Raw genomic sequence first — 12,448 nt, forward strand, 5'->3', positions numbered from 1 at the left:
GGAGGGAGAGAGTGAGTGAGATATAAAATGAATAAGTGAAAAAAAAATTTTAAAAAGAATTGTTACACTTAACACAAGTCCAAGAGCATACCAGACTACTTCTATATCTCTTGCCCTCTAACTAACCACATATAAGCCTAGGCCATACAAGGACAATGTGAATAATCATAAAAACTGTCTAATTACATATCACTCATGTTTGCATAGCCTTACAAATTCCATCCATGTGTTTGTGTGAATGTATCCATTTCATGCACTTGAGCTCTGATCCATCACTTCTACCATGTACTCTGTCAGCCAGGATCCTAGCAAGAAAATGATTTCACGTGTAATCTGGTGAATTCATGGAAAATTTAATAGAGGACTACATCAGAAGGATTAGGTATGATACAAGTGATGACATGTAATAACTGCAGTCATAGTAATGGTTGGAATACATTATTTCTTCTTGACCTATAATGACATGGAAAGAGAAACTAGACTCTAGGAGCATGAAGTTTAGGACCTTGAAAGAAGGTGTGGGAAAACTGTTCTATTTTCTTTTCTGTTGCAATGATAAAACTCCCCTTTTTTAGAGAGAAAGCACTTGTTTAACTTTCAACTACCAGTTACCATCTATACTTGAAGGAGACCAAGACAGAGATTTAAGACTATCACAACCACAGTCAAAGGCAGAGATAAATAAACAAACAAATAAATAAATAAATAAATAAATAAATAAATAAATAATACATCCATGATGCCTCCATTTTTCTAGTTATATTTCTCTTAGCTTATACAGTCCAGTACCCTGGTGCAGGGAATAGTGCTGCCCTCAGTGGACTGGATCTTCTTACACCAATTAATATTCAAGGCCCCACAGACAGGACAACATGCCAACTTGAACTAGATAATTTTTCATTTGAGTTTCTTGCCTCATATGATTCTAGATCGTGGCAAGTTGATATATGAAACTAACCAGGACAGCAACCAATCCCAGGGAGAGGTAAGTATGTAGGAAACTTGGACTCTTTCTCCAGTTATCTGAATATTAATAAAGCAAAGGAAAATTATCCTCCACTACACCTGACCTTAGCAAAAAGGACATTTCAACTAGGGCCCTCAGTCAGAAATTGGGGTTCAAATTTCATTCTAAATATTCTGTGAAGCCACTTAAAAATTTAAAGTTAAAAAATAATATGGGAGCTAGGGGGATGTCTCAGAAGCTTGCTGCCAGGCTCAATGGCCAGAGTTCCACCCTCAGGTCCCACATGCTGGAAGGAGAGTATCAACTCCCACATGTTGTGCTCTCATATCTGCTAGAAATCTGTGTCATAGTATGCACCCACACATAGACACACTCGTACACACAAATTAAACTATAAATATCAAACACATGTTATTAGTATTACTAGTTATTATTTGTGTGTGTGTGTGTGTGTGTGTGTGTGTGTGTGTGTGTGTGTGTGTACATGCACATAATGGCCAAAGGTGTAGGATCCCCCAGAGCTGAAATGAAGCTATAGACAAATGAGAGCTATCCAACATGGATGCAGGAATGAAATTCCAGTTCTCTGCAAGAATAGTATGTGCTCAAAACTACTCAGTCATCTCTCTAGACCTTTTTTAAAAAATAAAAAGAATATGGAATTAAAATGGTTATTTAAATACATTTCTCTGGACATTCTGCAGAAAAATGATTTGGAAAGGGTCAAGAGAATATAAAAAAGATGAATTTAAGAGTTATTGCCAATAGTATGGCCAAGAGATGGCACTGAATTTTATTAAAAAGGCAGAAGTCCTGATGGATATAAAGGGTGTGACTTGAGGCACATCATGAAATAGATTCAAGAAGATCTGGTAGCAAGTATAATATTGAAAGTAGGGAAAATAAGATGTTATATATGAATCCTAGGTTTATAAACTTGCTAACAGACTCCATTGTGTTATAATTTACTGAGATCTGTTCAGTATAAGAAGAGAATTTAATTTGAGAAAAGTCCCTGAAGAGAGAAGGGGAAAAAATGTAGTGTGTAGAAAGTCACATAGCCGCATGATTTTCTAGGAACAAAGCACATTTTATGATCGTCTATTTCAGCATTTTAGACTCTAACCACAAATAGAAAAGTCAGCTTTATGGCTAGCTTCTGTCACTAGCAAATGGGAGCTTTCAGCGATGTCTGCTCACCTCTTCCAAATAGATGGTATTAGTAACCAAAGGCAATAAAGTATTTCTGACAACTGAATTGAATATTGATTTTGTTCTATTTTTTCCTTTAGTAACTTTTAAAGAAATATTCATAAGGAGCTAGGTTCCAGGCCTAATCAATTGAAAATAACAGCTGAATCAATTAATTGTTAACTAACCACTTTCCAATATTTCTTGCTTTTGCCTTTGTTTGGAATTAGTTTATATATCCTATATCAGCCAAGATTTTATTAACTGTTTCTGACTTCATATGCTTCTAAAACCTCTGAGAAACAGACACTGGCATCTCTTCCTAAGATATCTGAATATTTTAATTCAGGTTTCCTAATAGGAGGCTAACCGTACATTTAGGGGAGAATGTTGAAATTTTCCCTCTTCTGCATTAATCACACATGGTGACATCAGACAATGATAATTCACTCATAATTGTCTGTCCCTTGCTACTTCTATACTGGTTCCTTCTAGAGCCCTTAATAGGTAATTTTGTCTAACGATTTTCCAGCACTTCTACCAGATGACTTTAGAAACCATGGTACCAGAAAAAACAGATCCTGGTTTTGTTGATGGTGTTCTTCAATGTTATTGATAACTAATGAGTTTGTGAGGTTTTTAGAGGATGTTTCTGGGCCCTGGCCAGGAAAGCAGGTAAGCTAACTGCAGATCCTCACCTCTCCCCTCTCTCCTCCAAACCCAATCTCCAAGTCTCATCCCCAGCTCAGTAGCAGACTATCTGCTGCAGCTTCTCCTTCCTCTCTGCTCCCATCTCCAACTGACCATTGAGATGTTTCCCTTGAAACTTCTATCTCCCCACTCATCCATTACTCCAGCCCCAACACAAACAGGCACACCCTTTGGCCACTCCAGTCAGTGAAGCAAGTGGGCAGGCTAACTATGGCTCTTCACCTCTACCTCTGCTCTTCCATAACTGATCCCCTAGTCTCACCCTCAACTCTATAGCATATCACCTGCTTTGGTCTCCATACTACTTTGCCCGCATCTCCAGTGGATCACACAGATCTTCTCCCACCTTCCTCCCTACACACTAACTCCAGACAGCGTTCTCTGAGAATCTCCCAGCCGAGCCTGCCAGAGAAACAAGTAGACAGTGAAACAGGTAAGTGATATTCAGATATTTACTATCCCTCCTCTACTCTGAATTCAGTCCTGTATTTCATCCACTGTTCTGTAGCTGACTGACTACCTATTGTGACCTCACTACGCTCTCTGTACCCATTCCCAAAGAACTGAACAGATCACAGTGGAACACCATGTTTTCCTTCTTCCCTCCTCCTGTGGATCCTGTCAGCCCTCCCCCTAAGCACATTTCCATTCCTGTCAGCTCCCAATAACTAGAAACACATATAGGGAATTGCCAGTGGTCACACCTACCAGGATTCCAGAAGAACTCCCTACCAAACCACTAGACACTTACAAGAACCAAAGAGGACAACAAACCAAAGAACACAAAATACCCACCCAACAATGAAAAGAGCAAAGATCAGCACCTAGAATTACAAACTTCCCAAATGAAGACACCTAGATGCCAGCACAAAAACACAATCAAAACAGTGAGGAAATTATGTCTCCCCTAAAGCCCAGCAATTCTACTCAAGTAGGCCCTGTGAATTGCAATATAGATGAAAACCAAGATAAGGACCTTAGCCTTCATAAATATGATAGAGGTCCTCAAAGAGGAAAGTAATTAATTAATCCTTTAAAGAAATCTGTGAAAACTCTGACCAGCAGAGAAGGGAAAAGAATAAAACAGTCTGTGGCCTAACAATGGAAAATGAATCAAGAAGAAAAACAACACACACTGAGAGTAATCTGGGAAAGAAAAATTTGGAAGCTTGAGTAGAAACCGCAGAGGCAAGTCTCACCAACATGATATGAGAGATGTAAGAGAGAATCTCCGTCATTGATGAAACAATAGAAGAAGAGATTGACACTTTGGTCAGAGAAACTGTTAAATCTAAATATATACATACAACATCCAGGAAATCTGGGATACTATGGAAAGAGCAAACCTAGGAATAGTAGGAATAGAGGAAGAAGAAACTCAGGTCAAAAGTACAGAAAAAAAATTTAAAAATTCATATAAGAAAAATTTTCCCAACTTAAAGAAGGAGATGCCTATCGAGGCAGACGAGTAACACATAGACCCAAATAGACTGGACTAGAAGAGAAATTCTCCTTGATACATATTAGTCAAAACAATAACTATACAACTGACAGTTACTGCAAAGTAGCAAGGTTCAAAATTAACTCATAAAGATAGTACCTTTCCTATATACAAATGAAAGCAATCAGGAAAACAACACCTTTCAAAATAGCATCTAGTAATACAAAATATATTGAGGTAACTCTACTCAAGCCAGAGCAAGAGTTGTATTAAAATTTAGGCATTGAAGAAAAAAAAAATCAGAAGATAGGAAGACCTTCCACAGTCATGGATTGGTAGGATTGATATAGGGTTAATTAATAAATATGGCCATCCGGCCAAAAGAAAAACCTACAGATTCAATGCAATCCCTAACAAAAGTCTAACTCAATTCTTTGCAAACCTTGAAAGATTTAAATGATAATTTTCATGCCAACAACACACACTCAAACAAAGCAAAAACAAAACAAAACAGGATAACTAAAACAATCCTGAATGATAAACAACTGATGAAGGTGTGATCATCACAAACAAAGATTGTACTACAGAGCTATAGTAATAAAACCAACATGGTATTGACACAAAAACAGACATGTCAATCAATGGAATCAAATTAAAGACCAAGACATAAATCCACACACCTATGGACAACTGAATTTCTGTAAAGGACCTATAAATACAGTCTGGAAAAAAATAGCATCATCAACAAGAGACACAGGTCAAACTGGAGGGCTACATGTAGAAGAATGAAAATGATTGATACTTATCACCCTGCACAAAACAAAACTCCAGGTGGATCAAAAATCTTAACATTAAACTGGTACTCTGAACTTAATAAAAGAGAAGGTGGGGAATAGCCTTGAACTCACTGGTAACGAAAAGGACTTGCTGAACAGAACACAATTAGCACAGCTATTAAGGTCAACAATGAATAAATGAAAATATGAAATTGATAAGCTTCTGCACAGCAAAGAACACCATCATTCTGACAAACTGGCAGCCTACAGAATGGAAAAAAAAAGCTCTTTTATCAACTACACACCTGATAGAGGGCTAATATCAAATACATTTAAAGAATTTTAAAATGGATATTAAGGGGAAAAAATGGATGTAACAGGGTACAAATCTAACCAGAGGACTCTCAATAGAGGAAAATTAAAATGGCTAAGAAACAGAAAGATGTCCAGCATCCTTAGCCATCAGGGAAATGAAAACCAAAACTGCTTGGAGATTTCATCTTACACCTGTCAGAATGGCTAAGGTCAATAACACAAATCACAGTTCATGCTGGCAAGGATGTGAAGTAAAGGAAACACTCAGTCATTGACTGCGAGAGTGCAAACGTGTACAGCAATGATGAAAATTAGTGTGGCGGTTACTCAGGGAGATGGGAATTGATCTAACTTTAAGGTCTAGCTATATGACTCTTGGGTATATACCCAAAGAATGCTTCATCTTATCATAGAGACACTTGCTCAACCAGGTTCATTGCTGCTCTATTCATTTTTTATTAGATATTTTCTTTATTTACACTTCAAATTTTATCCCCTTTCCTCATTTCCCCTCTGAAAATCCCACTATTTCATCCTCCCTCCCCCTGCTTACTAACCCACCCACCACTACTCCCCTGTCCCGAGATTCCCCTACACTAGGGCATCATGCCTTCACAAGACCAAGGGCTTCTCCTCTCATTGATGTCCCTCTGCTACATATGTGGCTGGAGCCATGAGTCCTTTCATGTGTACTCTTTGGTTGATGGTTTTGTCCCTGGGAGCTCTGGGAGTACTGGTTGTGTATTATAGTTAAAATAGTACTATTGTGTGATGTTACTGGGTGAAATCTCATTATTAGAAAAGTTCCTGCTATAACTATAGTACTTGACTGTCATAGGGCTGAAACTGGGGTAGGGCCTTCTATGGCAGATGGAAGTTATGAATGGAAGAGAAGAAAGGTAATTAGCTCTCAAGCTACCATCTGCATGGATATTTCAGCTAATGTCATCCCCACTGGGACCTGGGAGCATCTTCCATCCCTGTAGTCTGGTACTTTCGAGTGGTCCCCCCCGCCTTGTTCCTCATCCCTACTACTTATTTCTATTCCCTCTCCTGGCCCTCTGGACTTCTCTCCTGTCTCTTTGCACAACTGGTCTTGCTTACCTTTTTCCCCTACCCCTCCACTCTCCCAACCAAGTCCCATCTTCCCTCTGTTTCCCATGGTTATTTTTCCCCCTTCTAAGTGGGACTAAAGCATCCACTCTTTGGCCTTCCATCTTGTTAAGCTCTGTCAGCAGTACCATGGCTATTCTGAGCTTTTGAATTAATATCCACTTATCAGTATGTACATACCATGTATGTTCTTTGCGGTCTGGGTTACCTCACTCAGGATATTTTCTAGTTCCATTCTTTTGCCTAAAAATTTCATAAAGTCACCACATGTTCTGTATCCATTCTTCTGTTGAGGGACATCTGAGTTGTTTCCAGATTCTGGCTATTATAAATAAGGGTCCTATGAGCATAGTGGAGCATGTGTCCTTGTTATGTGCTGAAGCATCTTTTGGGCATATGAACAGTAGTGGTATAGCTATGTGTTCACATAGAAATCTTTCCAATTTCCTAAGGAACTGCCAGATTGATTTCCAGAGTGGTTATACCAGCTTGCACACTCAACAGCAATCGAAGAGTGTTTCTATTTCTCCATATCCTTGCCAGCATCTGCAGTTGCCTGAGTTTTTTATCTTAGCCATTCTGATTGGTGTGAGGTGGATTCTCAGGGTTGTTTTGATTTGCGTTTCCCTAATAACTAAGGATGCTAAACATTTCTTTAGGTGCTTCTCTGCCATTCTAATTTTTCTCCAGTTAATTTGATGTTGGCTGTTTGTTTGTTGTATTTGCTTTTATTATGTTTAGGTATGTGCCTTAAATTTTTGATTTTTCCAAGACTTTTAACATGAAGGGGTGTTGTATTTTGTCAAAGGATTTTTCAGCATCTAATGAAATGAGCATGTTATTTTTTCCCCCTTTGAGTTTGTTTATATAGTGAGTTACAATGATGTATTTTCATATATAGAACCATCACAGCATCCTTAGGAGGAAGCCTCCTTGATTTTAGTAAATGGTGCTTTTTGTGGTGTTCCTGGATTTGGTATGCAGGAACTTTATTGAGTATTTTTGCATCAGTATTCAAAAGAGAAATTGGTCTGAAGTTCTCTTTCTTTGTTTGGTCTTTGTATGGTTTAGGTGTCTGTGTAACTATGGTTTCATAGAATGAATTAGGTAGTATTCCTTCTGTTTCTATTCTGTGGAATAGTTTGAGAAGTATTGGTATTGGGTCTTCTTTGAAGGTCTGATAGAATTCTGCACTAAAACTGTCTAGGCCTGGCCTTATTTTGGTTGTAATGCTGTATATGACTGTTTCTAATTCCTCGGGGGTTACAAAATGGTTTAGATACTTTATATGGTCCTGAATTAACTTTGGTACCTGATGTCTGTCTAGAAAATCATCCATTTCATCTAGATTTTCCAGCTTTGTTGAATATAGGCTTTTGTAGTAGAATCTGATTTTTTTTTAATTTTCTCATTTTCTGTTGTTCTCCCTTTTCATTTCTTATTTTATTGATTTGGATACTGTCACTGTGCCCTCTAGTTAGTCTGGCTAAAGACTTATCTATCTTGTTGGTTTGCTCAAAGAACCAGCTCCTGGTTTGGTTGATCCTTTGTATAGTTCTTTTTGTTTCTGTTTGGTTGATTTCAGCCCTGAGTTTGATTATTTCCTACCATCTACTCCTCTTGTGTGTATTTGCTTCTTTTTTTGTTCTAGAGCTTTCAGGTGTGCTGTCAAGCTGCTAGTGCAAGCTTTCTTTGTTTTCCTTTTGGAGGCACTTAGGGCTATGAGTTTTCCTCTTAAAATGCTTTCATTGTGTCCCATAAGTTTGGGTATGATGTGCCTTCATTTTCATTAATTTCTAGAAAGTCTTTAATTTCTTTCTTTATTTCTTTATTTGGTCAGTTGTCATTGAGTAGAGAGATATTACGTTTCCATGAGTATGTGGACTTTCTCATGTTTTGTTGTTATTGAAGACCAGCCTTAGTCTGTGATGATCTGATATGGTGCATGTGATTATTTCAATCCTCTTGTGTCTATTAAGGTTTGTTTTGTATCTGATTTTATGGTCAATTTTGAAGAATGTCCCATGAGATGCTGAGAAGAAGGTATTTCTTCCGTTTTAAGGTGAAATGTTCTATAGATATCTGTTAAATCCCTGTGTTTCATAACTTCTGTTAGTTTCACTGTGTCTCTGTTTAGTTTCTGTTTCCAGGATCTGTCCATTGGTGAGAGTGGGATGTTGAAGTCTCCCAGTACTATTGTGTGAGTTTCAATGTGTACTTTGAGCTTTAGTAGTAGTTCCTTTACAAATTTGAGTGCCCTTTCATTTTCAGGCATAGATATTTACAATTGAGAGTTCATCTTTGTGGATTTTTCCTTTGATGAGTATAAAGTGTCCTATCCCAACTATTTTGATAACATTGGTTGAAATTTTATTTTATTAGTTATTAGAATAGCTACTCCGGCTTGTTTCTTAGGACTATGTACTTGGAATTTTTTTTCTAGCCTTTTAGTCTGAATTCTGTCTTTGTCACTGAGGTGTATTTCCTGTATGCAGCAAAATGCTGTGTCCTGTTTATGTATCCAGTCTGCTAGCCTATGTCCTTTCTTTGTGAAACTGAGTCCTTTGATGTTGGGAGATATTAAAGAGCAATGACTCTTGGTGTGTGTTATTTTTGTTGTTATTATAGGTGGTATTATGTTTGTATTGTTCTCTTCTTTTGGGTTTGTTTTGAGAAGATTAAGTTCTTGGGTTTCCTTGGGTGTAGTTTCTCTCCTTGTGTTGGACTTTTCCTTCTATTATCCTCTGTAGGGCTGGTTTAGTGAAAAGATATTGTTTAAACTTGGTTTTGTCATGGAATATCTTGCTCCCTCCAACTGTGGTAATTGAGAGTTTTGCTGGTGTAGTAACCTGGGCTGTCATTTGTGTTCTCTTAGAGGCTGTATGACATCTGCCTCGAATCTTCTGCCTTTTTGAGTCTCAGTTGTTCTAGGTATTGGGGCAGGGGAGGCAAGTGTGCTCACCTGTGGGCCTGGTTGTACTGGACCTCCTGGGAATCAAGCTATCTCTGAGTGTCTCATTTTCATTTCTAATAATATATTTATTAGTTTATTTGAGCAGCCTACAGTGTTTTGATCTTATTCTTCTCCCTCCCCAACTATTCCCTGATCCTCTCACGCCTACCTAGACAATTTATTTTATGTTTCTTTCCTAGTCCACAGAGTTCAGTTTGTGTTGACAAACTGAACTCACACTCATGAATGTGAAGCCTGCCATCAAGTGTGACCAATATACCAGGTATTACACCATTAACAAAAGCTGATTTCACTTCTCTCAGCTACAAAGGCGAGTACCTCCTCAGATAGTTGTGGGACTTTGTCTACCTCCTCTCTTCCATGCTAGGTATCATCTGGCTTGATCTTGACCTAGTCTTAAAGAAATCAAGAACATTGGTAAGGAATCATAAACATTGTGAGTTCACATGTACATCTGCCCTGTTGTATCTAGGAAACATTGTTTCTTTAAAATTCTCCAATATCTCAGCCTATAATTATCTGTCTTTCCCCTCTTCTTCATCTATCCCTGAGCCTTGAGGGGATATGATATACACATTGTAGTTGGGACTGAGCTCTCAGAAATCTCTTATTCATTGCACATTGCCCAGTTGTGGGTCCCCAGCTTATTCTTTTTTGATGAAAACTCAACCAAACCAGCAATTCAGGGACTTTTCTAGGTCCTCAGTATCAGAGTGGAATTGCTGACGGTTCCAAGTTCTTGGGCTGAGCAACCACTAGGTTCTTTGCTTCTCCCTTGTGCGGATGAAGTTGTTAGACTATCCAGGTTCCTAACATGTAAACATGTGTGTGTGTGTGTGTGTGTGTGTGTGTGTGTGTGTGTGTGCATGTGTGTGTGTCTGTGTCTGTGTTTGTCTGCATATCTGTTAGTATGTATCGATTCTGTTCTTATTCAGACTATGATTAGTACAATTCCATAAAATAACTTCACTGAAGACTACAAACTAAAAGATCATGACAAAAAAAACTAAAAAATACATTTGTTTTTTAAGCCCCTATGAAAACTTTCAGTATTGAATAGTCATTAATGTTCCAACAGTAAAAGCCATTTGTCCTTTGAAATTGGTGGGCAGGATTTTGTCTGCAACAGTGGCAGCCACTGACTACAAGAAGAGTGGGTTTTGACTCTAAAAGTCTGATCTAATAAAGATATTCCTCAAGCAGAGGTATTGACTGATAGACCAAATCATACCAGTTCTCAGAGTTGTATGTGAGGCAAAAGTTTGAGCTCGGGTGAGAGAGTAATTCAGACAGCAGGAGTCCATGATACTGGTAACAAAATTTTCTCACAGACTACTAGGACAGGAAATGGTTAGTTTCAGGCAGGACTGAATACTAAAGCTGCAGTTGGGAACTGACAACCATAGTTGAGGATACAAAGGCCATCGCCTTATTTATGAATTTCAGTTCTAAGTCTAAGGATGCTGACTCTTATCTTTTTTAGTTTTCACTTTGTCTTTCTAGAAAGTTGGGGTTTTTTCTGTATATTTTAGATTCTGATAACTCCTCTCATTATTACCACAAATCTTTATTTTGAGAATTTTTAAAAATCAAAAAAAGAACAGCAACAACAAAATAAGGGCTTTATATTCCATGTAACTGGGCATACTGTATTTGTGATAGAGCATCCTGAATCCAACTAACTGTTCTTGTGTTTATCATTTTTTTCACCCAATTTATTTACTATCTTTGTCTTCGGGTTTCTCGCCCATGAATGAGAGATAAGAACACTTTTGGAAATTCTAAACAACATGTTTTATGTACAGTATTTAACAAAAAGTCGTGTCTATCTGTAAAACATTGTTTTCAAAAGATGGAGTACATCCTATGTTACAAATGTTCATTTAGTCTGAGGGCAGCTTTTCTCTAGCAAAGGGTAGCATCTAGTCTGTGTCCTATGAACAAATATTTTTAAGTGTCACAACACAAAGACTACTAGAAGTGACATGGCTTAACATCGAGAGGGTAGATCACAATACATGGTAGTCCTTTTTCTGTCTCTTAATGCTCCTCAAACTTTCAACTTTTGAAACAAGTCACCCCAGTGAGAGCCTGCTAAGGACTAAGAGAGGCTGTGTACTTCCAAATGGCATCTTTGAATTCTTCTCTTCAATAAGTTACTATTAAAATCTTAGGTCATTGTGATATACAGACCTAGGCTATAAAGTCAAAAAAAAAAAAAAAAAAGTAAAGGCAGGTTCTCACCATGGCCTGGAATTTAGAGAGACCCATGTGCCTCTGTTTCCTAATGTCCTCTTGTGAGACACCACACCTGCCTGACTAAAATAAGAATCTTAATGAATGGTATTATTACCCTTACGGAAAAAAAAAAAAGCCCTGAATGATATCTTTGCCCAATTCCACAATGTAAAGACGTAGCAGGAGGTGGATTCTACAAGGCACCAATCAAGACAGTAAGTCTCCCAGTCCTTAACGACAGAATGTCCAGTTTCCATAACTGAGAATAATGCAATTTGACTATTTATAAATTGTCTAGTCTAAAGCACTTTCATATCAAGCGCAATAGTCTAAAATATTGTTCTAGTTAAGTTCTCAGATGAAAACTAGCATTAACTTCCAGAGAGAATTCTGACTTTTCAAGCCGTTTTGAGATCCTAGATGCCACAAAGCAAAAGCAAGCCTTCTCTACTGTGTCCTTTCAAAGCCCAACAGAAACACAGACATTACTGGTTGTTTTATGCCACAAAGTGTTGGAGTATATATTACACAGCAGAGCAACTCGCTTAGTAATCAGCAGAATTGGTTACAGAAATAAACCCTTGGTAGAGAATGCTAAGTCACCATATAGTTAGCCTCAGCATTCAAAGGCAATTGCTTCCAGGATCCCTGTGGTTACTGAACTCCACAAATACTCAAGTAGTTTCCATTAAATGGTCTAGGACTGTACTCATGTGCTGTAA

The sequence above is a fragment of the Mus musculus genome, chromosome 16 (assembly GCF_000001635.26).
Source record: "Mus musculus strain C57BL/6J chromosome 16, GRCm38.p6 C57BL/6J".
Taxonomy (NCBI): Eukaryota; Metazoa; Chordata; class Mammalia; order Rodentia; family Muridae; genus Mus; species Mus musculus.